Here is a 13,823-nt window from a genome sequence, read left to right on the forward strand (position 1 = left end):
ATTATATGTTGAAATGTGCAATGGAGAAGTATTCTTCAGAAAAGTGTGATGTTTTATATGAACAAGGGGGTTTAGAATCATTAATAATTGGGTTTAAAACCAACTCTCAACATATATTATTTGCTTCTTGGTTCATCCCATTTATTTTTTCTGAGTCGTCTTTCTCATTTATAAAATGAAGGTAATAGATAATAAGATTATCTAATATTAACTAGCATTCATTGAGGGGTTATCATTTGCCCAATCCAGTACTGGGAACCTTAGGTGATCTAGAGTCTACTGTAAACTCAAGCAATCATCCCTCCAACCCTCAAAAGAAGGTCAAGAGCCTGTGCCCTCAAGTCTTAAGGCCTAGGAATTCAAATGTCCCAGGTGATTTCAAATGCCCAGGTTCTGATCTTAATACATCTTAACTGTGGACTTGAACTACTTAATTTACTGTTTTCCCAGTGTGCTCATCCTAACAGTGGGTGTAAGAGTAATAATAATGTGTATTTTCTAGGAATGTGGTGAGGATCAAATGAGGTAATACATGTAAACATAGCTAAATAAGTGCTTGCCTAATAAATAGCAAATGTCAGCAATTTTTATAGCTATATACATATGATGTGGATTCTTATATATCTTGTAGGAAAATTAGCCAGTGTATTTTTATGTGAAAGAAGAAAATGATTTAAAGAGGTAAATTTTGGAGAAAATTCTCCATGAATCGCTTGCCTTTCTGCATATCTTACATGTATAGGCAGTAGCTGCCTTTGTTTTGGCTATCATTACAAGGGAAGAAAGAAATATTGTCTCCCTCCAAAGCAAAGAATGGATTTGTTTACTTACTAGTAAGTAAAGATACTTCCCTCTGGGACAAGGTCACACAGGCTCACAGACCATTATAAAACACTCATATTTCCTATGCACAGAGTTCCTCCTCTATTACACTACCCAGTGGATCAGGGTTTAGAGAAATAGAGCAAATGTGAATTCTTTGGCTACTGCTAATTCTGCATAGATTATACTATTCTTTGTCTCTGACCCAGAAGTTTCATGCCTTCTGCCAGCATCATGAAACTGACAAGTTAATTTACTAGTTTGCAAGTAGTTGAAATCTCAGACCCTTCACACTTTTTGACTGTTTGGGCAACGATGATGGGTTTCCAGAAACATGAATTTCTGGAAAGGGAAGGATGAGGGCCTCAGGGCTGGTTAAAAGAACTTGAGGGAAGTCCATGGAAATTAGTACTAAACATGTTAACCAAATCATACAGTCAACAACTGCACAGTATACAATCCTTCATTCTATTGATTGTTAATGAGGAGGAACTGAGAGGGTGGCTAATTCCAAGTAAGTTCATAGATAGCTATTAAAGCAGTGAGCTGATTTCATTAATTCTCCTAGAGTTGGAGTCTTCCTTGCCAATCTAGTGGTCAGCCTCAGGTCCACATCATTTTAAAAACTATTACTAATTTATTGTTCCTGAGGTACAGAAAGGACCTTCCCATTTCAGCCAAGAGTTATAGGGACACACCTATGCTGAGTATGAAAGGATGAAGTATGACTGCTGCTGGCAAAAATCAGGCAATTCATTACAACTTTGGCTAGTTGAATTGGGAGATGAGTGGGTGGGATATGATACTTGTTAAGGAGGAATGGAAACAGCTGTGTAGTTTTTAGCTCAGTCTTTCCTTCAGCCTATTCTGCCAACCTTAGATATATTCAAATATGACTGCTAAAGTCTCAAAATTTTGGCAGTGTGTTCTTCCTGTTTTTCCTCTCCATGAGAGATTTTCCTGAAACATATAAATTCCTGTAGAATATCATAGCACAGGAATTGATTTTATCCAGGTTCTTAGTGCCCAGGATTGGGTTTAAAATGTCACTAGAGAATGAGAAACTGACCGAGAGAATTGTGGATAAATTATTGAGGTCAGTACTGCAGCCTTGTAAAAACCTCCTAGCACTTATATTGAAACAAGGGAAAAAAAAATGGTCCTCAGATGTCATGAATTAAAGTGGACACATTAAAAAAAAAAAATCCATTGCTACACATGTCAAGCCTAAGGCAGCCAAGTATTTGGTTGAGGACCAAGCAGATGCCTTATCATATCACTTAAAAGCAAAAGTAAATGTTCTGTGCTTCATGGTGCAGCACCACTCTTCCCCTACTCCGTGACCCTTTTTTCCCCCTTCTACCTATAACTCAGCTGCTATAAGAAGAAACATCATTAGAGGAGGGGTAAAGATCTCTCTGTCCCCAAGGGGTGCTGAAAGCCATACACATTTGTCTGACTAATCTGAGGGTACTTCACTGAGGAGAGAAATACAAACTGTTATAGTTGTGCTGGATATGGGTGCCCAAGTCACATCCTACCTCTCCCCATGCTAGGGAGGTGGAAGAGAGGGCTTACCCAGATTCAGTTAATGGAGTTTACAGAAAGTTTACATGGGGGAAAAGGAAACCAACATATCCTTTTGACTGGGGCACTTTGGGCCAAATCAATGTACTGTATGTTGTGCCTTCCACTATTAAAATGTATTATTGAATATTGATATTGCATATGTTGGAAATGTGAATGATCCCAAATTGAATGGGGATTATCCCAAGGAGTGACAGCCTCATTTAGAAGTGTGCCAAGGGGAGAAAATATATATGTAGTACTCCTTGAACTTCCTTGCCATTTGCTGCCAGTGGTGGATTAATTGTTAGTGCCCCAACATATGATATCCAAAGCTTTCATTACGTAGATGATAACCTGTTGGTTGGCAAGTGAGAAGCCTTGGGCTCAAAAGCCCTGAATGAAGAGTCATCATTCTTTTAAGCAGGGTAGGAGGGTTGGAGAATGAGAAGGGTGAGGGTGGGTGACTGATAAGCTGTGGTGAAGTTCAGGGACCTCTTCTCCAAGTAAAATTCCATGGGCCTATGTGGGCGGATTCACAATGTTCAATCCCTCTTGCTGTCAAAGGAAAACTGCTTTCCTTTTGGGATCTACCACCAAAAGGCAGGCCCAGCACCTACTTTGACTCTTTAGTATTAAAGATAGTAGATGCTTCAATTGAAAATTCTGTGTGGTACTTTACCTTGGTTAGTTTTCAAATTGGTGCTGTTTGAGTGGATCTCAAACCAGCAGGCACATTGGAAACTGCCCAACAACCTGGCATGCTCTCAACTTTTGGGATTTCACAAACCTAATGACCCCTATGAAGGACAAATTTCTGTATCTGATGATTTGGTTGACTGGAGGCTCCAGGAAAAGGAGGCAGTCTCTATATATTTATAATTGTTACATCTTCCCTGTTGAATGGTCTGCTTTGTCAGTATGTAATGACCATCTTTGACCCCCATAACTGTTTTGAATTAAATTCTTACTTTATCTGATATTAGTATAGCCTCCCCAACTCTCTTTTGATTTCTACTTGCATTGTATATATTTTTCTATCCTTTCACCATTAATCTACTTGTATCTTTGACTTTAAAATAAGCCTCTTCAGAGAGCATATAGATGATTTGTGCTATTTTATACATTCTGCCAATATTTGCCTTTCGACTGGAAAGTTTAATCAATTTACATTTAACATCACTACTGATAATATAGGTCTTTCTTCTGCCATTTTACTATTTAGCCTTTTTAAGTTCTAACTTTTTTGCTGTCACTTCCATTAAGTCCTACAAATAAATATTTGCTTTCTCGTGTTGTACGATATTGAATGACTTCTCATATCTATCTGAATACAGTTTTTATCTGTTTTCCTTCTGTTACCATAGGGTTAAAATTTAACAGTCTGAATATATAACAATTATATTTGATTTCATACCAATTTAACTTCAACAGAATGCACATATATTTTTCCTATAACCCTCTGTCCCCCTACCATTTTTTGGTACTTGTTACCACTTACATCTTTTTACTTTGTATGTCCAAAAACCTGGATTTATCATTATATTTTGTGCATTTGCATTTTAACTCCTGTAGGAATTAAGAAGTCAGGTTACATACCAAACAATACAATACAATAGTGGCATTTAAAATTACCCAAATGGTTACATTTACCATAGGTCTTTATTATTTCTTTATGCTGCTCTGAACCGCTGTCTTGTACCCTTTCATTTCAGTCTGAAGAACTCCCTTTAGCATTGCTTGTAGGGCTGATCTAGAGGTGATGAACTCCCTCAGCTTATGTTTACCTGAGAATCTCTTAATCTCTCCCTTATTTTTGAAAGAGTGTCTCACTGGACATAAAATTATTGGCTGACAGTTTTTTTTCTTTCAGTAGTCTGGAGGGCAAATTCTGGGAGGACGGTCACCCTGGGGAGGACTTTCTCAATTCAGTCTTTCTCAGGCAAAAGAGAGCCAGAAGGGGGCACAGACTGGCTCCAAAGGGCTCTGTGGAGAGGGTCAGAAAGGGCACCAAAAAGTTTTCCAGTGGTTCTCCAAAGCTGAGCTTGCCTGGCCTGCCCAGGAAATGCAGCCTTTCAGCTAACTGTCCCATGCAGCCCTGAGGAAACACTGCACCTTTAAATTTCAGCTGTCTCTTTCCCTGTCTAGGTAGGGTTGAAACAATGACTGCTGCTGCCTTAGACCCAGGCAGGTTGAAACAAGATCTGCCCTCAGAGCCAGGACCCAGCCATCCAAATTGATTAATCAAAAACCCTGATCAGTAATTGGCCATGCCCTCCCCTGGTCTTTGGAAGGAAATATAGATGTCCCTTTTCATCACCAGCAACTAGCCAGGAACTGGACCCTGCAGCAGCCTGCCAGGAGGATGGGGGATGGATGCTGGTAGCTGCTGCATGGAGAGAGCAACTTGCAGTTCTTTATCATAATTTATCTGCCTCTTCTTTCTGCTCTTCCGTGGATGCTGTACAGTCTTCTGCCCTCTGAAGTTTCAGAGTAGTTGTTTCAGATGTTTCTTACCTGTTTGATATTTGTTTTGGTGGGTGGACTGAGTCCTGGAGCTCCATACTCTGTCATCTTCCCTGGAAGTTCCATCCCAGGGCTATCTTTTAAAGGATGGTTGCATATAGCAAAGTGCTTTGGAAAACAGACATAATATCTCCTTTTAGAGAAAAGGGCAGGTTTCTTTACTGGTCAATATAATAAAGTTGATACGTCCCTCAGCAGCAACATCAGGCAGGCTTACTGTCCATTATAAAAGATTCTGGTTGCCAAAAGTAGAGTTTCTTCTCCTGTAGCACAATCCAATACATATGCTGTATCATATGGCCCTCTCTTTTTCTCATCTGATAGGAATTGTGGCTTGGAGAACTGGTGCAAATGTTAATATATTCTAGCTATTGATAGTTTTGTGAGTGATAAACAGTGTTTTGTCTCTGACTCAGAAGTCTCACATATTCTGACAGCAAACATGAAACTGTAGCAGGCAAAATTGTTAGCTTTCAAGAAGGGTAAAATGTCATACCCTTCATTGTTCTTAACGTTAAATATAATGTCTAAAAGATGTGAACTGAAACTGTTCCTCATCATTACACAATATATTATAGTGATTAGCAGCACAAATTTTAAATGTAGATTACCTGTATTCAAATCTACTGTTACCATTTTGATATGGGACAAGTTATACCACCCTTCTTTGCCTTAGTTTTTGTGGTAGGGAGGAATCTATTATGACTCCCAGAATTTCCAGCCCCTGATGTGTACATTCTGTGTAATTCCCTCCCATTAAGTGTAGAGGAGATTGGTGACTATTATGGGACTTTACTCCCCCAATTAAATACTAATCATTTGTATTTAAATTGATCAAAAGGGTGTCACTCTAGGTGAGTCCGACCTAATCAGACAAGCCCTTTAAAGAAGGTTGGAAATCAGCAGGAGTCTTTCAGAAAGATTCTGAAAGCAGAACAGATGCTTTTCTGTTGGCCTGAAAGAAGAGAAGCAAATAGTTATGTAGCAAATTGCCTATGAAAATTGGTAACCTCTAGGAACTGAGGGCCTCGCCCTAGATCCAGTTGAAAACCACAGCATGGTGGACCCCTTGATTTCTGCCCTAGGAATCCCTGAGCTGAGCATCCAGCCAAACCATGCCCAGATTCCAGACCCTCATAAGCTTTGACTTAATATATTTGCATTATTTTAAACTGCTAAACTTGTGGTAACTTGTTACAGGGAATAGAAAACAAATATGGTTTTCTTGTATGCAAAAATGTAGATAAAACCAGTATTTACCTCATAAGTTTGCTGTGAGGATTAAGGGAGTAAACATATATTAAAGTGATTTTCAAACGTGCCTGGCATTTAGTAAGAGCTACATAACAACCAGGTTTTTTTATTATATATGCTTCTTTTGAAGCATGCTAACATTTGCTTTTATATCCTTATAATTCTAATTGGGGAAACCTGAATGTACCAGTTTTTCACTTATATAATTATTTATAATTATAATCATTTATAATACAGTGTGAGGGAGTTTGGCTGTATGGAAAATGTTGAGTGTAAAAAAAACCTATTTTTGTTACTTACAAGCTTCCTGGAACCCTCCAAATCAGGCATATGTTTAAAAAATGACATGCCCTGATGCAAACTGTGAAGTAGGCAGAGCTGCTCCTTTATTTTTCATACATCCACAATCTCTTCACCATTTCTAATCTTTTTTTAAAAGTATATATATAATTTTTATATACACATGTATCACATATACATATATTCCCACAAAGATACATAATTTTTAATATATACATAAATGTGATGAAAATATAGATGATTTCATTTCAGTCTATTTTAGATCTTTACTTTTGGATTTTCCCCTTTCCATCTTATCTTTTTTCCACTACCTTAAATGACTTTACCCCCTCAACATTGTATGTTCATCCGCAACCACAAAATACCTAATCTGTATCCTGCTATACCTTTCTACACAAACACACACACACACAGGTAGATTGTCCTGTTATGGTTTAAAAAATGTATTCAAACTAAACATATGACATATTTTTGAAAGTATACATTAATACTAATAGATATATGCATATGTTTACATAAATACATATGTGAATATATATTTCCAATATTTTGTGTTCCTCACCAAAATATACCTCATGAAAATATCTTCATGCCATCTTCATACCTCCTTTATACACCATTTTTAGCATCCATTCTCCAAAATAGACCAGTGAAATGTAGTCCTTCTTCACTGTCGGGAGAAAATTCAGACTTCACATTCAATTTTCTCTCATACTCAACTTTCCCAAAGATTTTAAGGGAAAAAAAAATTTTTTAAATGAATCATTAACATTGAAAATTTGCTGATCACACAGGGAATTTTTATTATTTATTTTTTATTATTTATTTATAAAATAATATGGTTCTTTAAAGATTTGAAATGGAAATAGAAAGTTGATTTTTCTTGACAGCACCTCCTCAACATCCTGACATCCAGCACTGATGTTGCTGCTTTACCTAAATAGAAACAAAGCTATAACTTACACTTTTGACATTACTGATACTATAAGAGACCCATGTCTCAATTCTAAGAAGTAGCCCACACTGGAAATCTGAGTGGCTGATGGGCCAAGTCAAGATATTTATGGTTAAGACGTGGCCATGTGGACCACACACTGCATTACATGGACAATTGTTTTCTCAAGAAGAACAACAGAGTACCAAATTCTCCTGGATTGAAAACTCCTGCTGTTCTTCTGAAGACAGCCAGTCACCCGACAGTGACATCACCTAAGCATGATGTAAAATGTGGCCCAGTGGAGCCTTATATGTTCCTACTATCCACCTCCCCTTATCCTTCCCTCCAACAATGAAGGAACTCCACCCATCTCCTCACTACAAATGGCCTAAAAGCCTAATCCCCAGGAGGAGGCTATTTTAGGACTGAATAAGAAACCTCTATTTACATAGGAGGCCAGCAATCTAAGGTCAATAAGCCAAATCCAGCCTGATGTCTGTATTTATAAATAAAATCTCATAGGAGAAATACTACAGTCACTTGTTTACATTTTGTTTGTTGCTAGTTTCACACTAAACAGCAAAAATAAGTAGCTGTGACTGAGACCACTGGCCCAAAATGCCTAAAATATTTATCTTCCCATTTATGGAAAAAATTGTGCCAACCTCTGCCGTAGGGGTTTGACCACATTATCTCCCTTATCCCAGATGTTCCAATCTCCAGGTCATTTGCCTTCAGCAAAACTCATACATCCAAATGACTCTATACATCTCTTTGGATAAACAACTCTTTAACATCTCCTCATTCCTGCCCTATAATCCCTTCAAGAATTCTGGGTGCCTTTACTTACTATTTAGAGCTTTCTGCTATTACTTCAAACTCCTCTCTGAATGTTTCATTTCTTGCACACACGGCCAGTTGGCCACACCCAGCTTTCTCAAATTTTAATGAATGCACAGTATGTTTCAGGCAACATTTAAAACATTATATATATATTGTATTCTTCACAGCACTCTGTGATATAAGCATTAATACTATCTCAAACTTTTTTTGGAAAATTTATGGCAAGAAAGTTTAAGTTTAGGTAACATAGCCAATGCCTCATAGTCACTGTGTGATGAAGCCCAGCTACAAAATCAGGCAGTATGTCCATACTATCCTCTTATTTTCTATATTGTCTGACTTCTTATCTTTACCTTGAACATATCATTTGTCCTTATGTCTGCCATTTTTGCCAGGTCAAAATCCAAGCCTGGTTAAGTCCAACTCTCAATAACATCCCGTGCCCGCACTTCAGCGACAGAAGGTGCTGGAAGAAAACAAACAAAAAAATATGCTGCCTGATGTCACATCAGATTTATGCTCACAACATCCAATGTTGGCCTTCCAATCTGCTGGGCAATACTGCTACAGTTCCCTGGTCTATTACTCCCACTCCATCTATTTCTTACTATTTTCCCACTTCTGTTCTCCATCACTGTTCTGGTTTGTATACGTTATATCACCCCAAAAAGGCCATGATCTTTTAACCCAATCTTGCTGGTGGAAACTTTTGATTGAGTGTTTCCATGTAGTTGTGACTCACCCAACTGTAGTTAATACTTTGATTAGATTATTTCCATGGAGGTGTCACCCTGCCCGTTCATTTTGGGTCTTGATTAAATCACTGGAGTCCTATAAGTGCTCACAGACAGAAGGTGCTCAGTGCCACAGCTGAGACTTTTGGAGAGATGCTTGGGGCACTGACTGCTTTGGAGATGCTAGCCCAGAATTTGCTCCATAGAAGCTAAGAAAGACAAGCACAGAGACATTTTGGAAAAAGCCATTTTGAAAGCAGAATCCTGGAGCAGATGCCAGCCATGTGTCTTCCCAGCTAATAGAGGTTTTCTGGATGCTGTCAGCCATTCTTCAGTGAAGGGATACTCAAGTTGATGCCTTAATTTGGACATTTTCATGGCCTTCAGACTGTAAATTTGTAACCAAATAAACCCCTTTATAAAAGATACATATGGGAAGGCACATGGCTGGCATCTGCTCAAAGTTCTGGTTTCGAAATGGCTTTCTCCCGGGACATTCCTCTCTAGGCTGCAGTTCCTCAAAAATGTCACTCTTAGTTGCACTTGGGACATTTGTCCTCTCTCAGCTTCTCCAGAGCAAGAGTCTGCTTCAATGGCTGTCTTCAAACTGTCTCTCATCTGCAGCTCCTGTGCTTTCTTCAAAGTGTCCCTCTTGGCTGTAGCTCCTCTTCACAACGTCGCTCACAGCTGCACTGAGTTCCCTCTGCCTGCCAGCTCATTTATATAGCTCCACTGATCAAGGCCCACCCTAAATGGGTGGGGCCATGCCTCCATGGAAATATCCAATCAGAGTCATCACCCACAGCTGGGTGAGGCACATCTCCAATGAAACACTCAAAGAAATCTAATCAAAACTGACAACATCTGCCCACACAAGACTACATCAAAGATAATGGCGTTTGGGGGACACAATACATTCAAACTGGCACAGGCAGGATCCCTGAAAACATGGAGCTATACAAGAAGGTGATGGGAAGGAAGGTAAGATTCCAGATGTCCACGTGGAGATTCACCTCAGATATTTGGCTAAGACCTGGGCTCAGCCTGCACAAAATAAGACTGTGAGCCTAGCAGAATTCACCTGCTAGGGGTTGAGAGCTGAACAGTCATGACCAAGATGGAACAGAAATGGGACTGCTATATTTTCTACCTAGGCAGTACACAGAGATTTAAAGGAAAAGAAACCAGGCCCTAAAATGAAATTTACAACCAAAATGGGCTTCCCTTAATGATAACTAAAATCAAACCTGCCAAGACCAACACATGAGAATTAGAAAGCAAAATTAAAACTGGATGAGGGGGTAACTAATTTTCTCATTGTATCCTTCCCTGCAGCTTCATCATCTCTTCCTCATCTCACTTATGGCCACTTTTGGTAGTCTCCTATGACTTATGTGCTAAACGAAGGAAAAAAATTGTGGGCCAGTTTACGGATGTGTTTGCATATTATACAAGCCTCAGCTGGAAATTGGTGGCTGCTGTATTCCATCCTCAGAGTTTACCCTTAAAGAGAATGCTGAAGGAAAAGACTTCCTAGTGATCTGAACTTCAAGTGACACAACAGATTGTCAATTTAGCATGGAAAGAGAGATAACCTGAGGTTCAGATCTACACTGACCCATTGGCAGTAGCTAAAAAGTTAGTCAATTGCTTGGGATTTTGAAAAGAGCACAAATAGAAAATGAATGGCTAGGAGGTGTGTGGGAGAAGTATGACTTACCCAGTGGATGAGGATGCCAGTGAATTCCATTCTTCAACAAGCCTGATCCTTTCTTAAAGTCACCATGTCCACAAAGCAGCTTGGTTAGAAGGAATGGAAGATAAATAAGGTCCAATCTGTGCTTTTCCTCACTGAGACTAATTTGCCTATAGCCAGTGCTGGATGCTCAACCTACCAATAGCATAAATCACATCTAAGTCCCAGCTATGTCACCATCCTTAGGGTAGTACAAACATTTTCTGTAAATCATGAGATAGTAAATATTTTAGGCTTTGTAGGCTATACAATCCCTGTTGCAGCTGTGCAGGTTTGCTGCATAGGCAATATGTAAACAAAGACTGTAGTTGTGCTGCAATAAAAGTTAAGTTTCCCAAACAAGAGATGGGTTTGGTACAAGACCTGCTAAACCATGTTCCAAGGAGATCAATCAGCAACTTGGTGGCAAATTGACTACATTGGACCATCCTTTCATAGATGAGGCAGTGCTTTACCCTCAGAAGAGTGGAAAACTTAGTCTTTCAAGGATTTTTCCTCTCCTACATGCTTATGTTAACCCCATCATTTGTGGACATAAGTCACAATTTGTGGCATTGTCATGGTATTTCACTCAACATCACCTTTGACAGTTAACATTTGGAGGGAAATGTAGGGCAATGGCCTCATGCCCACAGAATTCACACACAATTTCACATGACCCATTACTAAGTAGCAGATGGCTAGATGGAATTAGGAATGCAATTGCAGCAACAAATGACCACACCATCTTAGTGGCTAAAAACAGCTAATATTATTACTGTATCATGGTCTATCACTCACTGTGGCTCTGCAGATCTTGGCTGCGCTCTGTTGGATTTAGCTGGGCTCTAGTGTAGGACTACTCCCTATGTCTCCAATATAAAAACCCAGGCTTAAGGAACAGCAATTACTTTGTGCAAGGTCTTCTCATGACAAGGATGTAAGGGAGTGAAAGAAAACACACAGTGTCTCTTAAAGCCTCTGGTCTGCTCAGTCACTTCTGCCCATATTCCACCCATTAAAGCAAGTCATTTGGTTAAGCCTGATGTCAGAATGCCAGAGGGGTGGAAAAGTATCTGTATTACTGAGTTCTCCAGGGAAACAGAACCAAAAGGAGATATCTGTAAATATGAGACTTCAAAAAGTTTCTCTAGCAACTGTGGGGATGCATGAGTCCAAATTCCATAGGGCAGGCTGCAGGCTGAAAACTCCAATAAAGTTTTGCCATGAATTCCCCAGGAGAGGCTGGTTGGCTGACACAGAGATGAAAATTCTCTCTTCTGACTGCCGAAGTCATCACTTCTCTTTTTAAAGCCTTCAATTCATTGGTTTATATGTTTCTCAATGCTGAAGACATTCCCCTTAGTTGAGTGTAGATGCAATCAGTCATAGATGCAATCAATTTATTGATGATTTAAGTCCATGAAATGTCTTGCCACAACAATCAGGCCAGTTCTTGTTTAACCAGACAACTGGACACAGTTACCTAGCCAGGTTGATACATAAACCTAACCATCACAGTATCCATCTCTCTCTCTCTCTCTCTCTCTCTCTCTCTCTCTCTCTATCTCTATCTCTATCTCTATCTCTATCTCTATCTCTATCTATCTATCATCTATCTCTATCTCTATCTCTATCTCTATTTCTATTTCTCTATATGTATACTTTTGGGGACGGGAAGATTGGTGAGAGAGATACAATAAGAGAACATATCTGGGTGATATTATCCTATAAGCTGGGGTCTTAGGATATGTGAAATATTTTCCAACCAAGCAGTCAACATATGTTCCTAAATGGACTAGGGGAGTAAGCAGGAGTCAGGAGTGACTGCTTTCCTCATATCACAAAAGAACAGAGGTTCTTTTTCCTTTCAGCATTTAAATATTGGGGTCAGTCAGTTTGGAAATCCTAGTACCTAAGCCAAAGAGAGGAATAGTTCCACCAGGGATCCAGGTAAGGGTTCCAATGAAATGGAAGCTCAGGATATGGGGTCACTGAATGATCTAGTGAGCATGATCCCAACCACCAAGTGAAATTCAGTTACTGTACATGATAGGAATAAAGAGGATCATCTGGAACACAGAAGATTCAGTGAGTTTCCCATTTGCACAATAGTCCTAGTCAGTAATAACAGCAGCAACACACAAAAAAGGGAAGACCATCAAACACTCACATCCTGCAGAAAGAAGGTTTGGGAAACCCAGACAGTCATGTTGCTGTCAAAGGAGAGGGGAAACATTGAATAAATGGATGATGGAGAAAGGAAAATGTGATTACAAACTTTTGCATTAAGTGCTAGACTTTAGCAGCTATTCTTTAATTGATTTATCTCTTTCTCCTCCCTCTGCTCCCCCACTTTTCTTTACTGGAATATCTGTAATAGCTAAAAATTTAAGAATATTTGTAATGGCTAAAAATTTCAGTCTAAGGGTGATAAGGAAACTGTTGTAGCTTTATGTATGCTCTTATTTTTAGCACAGAAAGTCATGTGGATGGACATATGATGAGTTGCTAAGAGACAAAAAGGGTGGATGTTCTATATTCTGTATACCTCTCATTTATGTCCACTTTCCACTCTGCTGAGCCTGTGATCTGCTCAAGCAATCACACATATGTACCTTGTAGCTGGACCCAACTTGTGTTGGACCTAAGGAGGGTAAGGGGTGAGAGGAAGGGAAGAAATTAAGATCAGTGTTTCTATTTCCCTGTCTCTTCTCCTGCAGGATTACTTCATTCTAGCTGTGTTCCTTGAGTGACTATCACCTCTCCTGCCTCCCCTACATGAATTTCCTCCAATATCCTGGTACCTACCCCCAACACTTTCCCTTCTGTATTTAGTGTAGAAACAGCACCAATGTTACAAGCCCCACATTACCTTGTGTTTTCCCTGTACTTGTCCTATCTTATATAAATAGTCCCTTTCAATAGAGCCTGTTTTTTTTACCCAAACTTGAGAATGCCATCTCTTCCTTAGTGTGTCCTTGAGTAATACACTTAAACTTCTGTGGTGATTTGAAACTGTATGAATCCCCCAGAAAACATGTTCTTAAATTTAATCCATTCCTGTGGGTGTAAACCCGTTGTAAGTAGGACCTGTTCATGAGGC

The sequence above is a fragment of the Choloepus didactylus genome, chromosome 11 (assembly GCF_015220235.1).
Source record: "Choloepus didactylus isolate mChoDid1 chromosome 11, mChoDid1.pri, whole genome shotgun sequence".
Taxonomy (NCBI): Eukaryota; Metazoa; Chordata; class Mammalia; order Pilosa; family Megalonychidae; genus Choloepus; species Choloepus didactylus.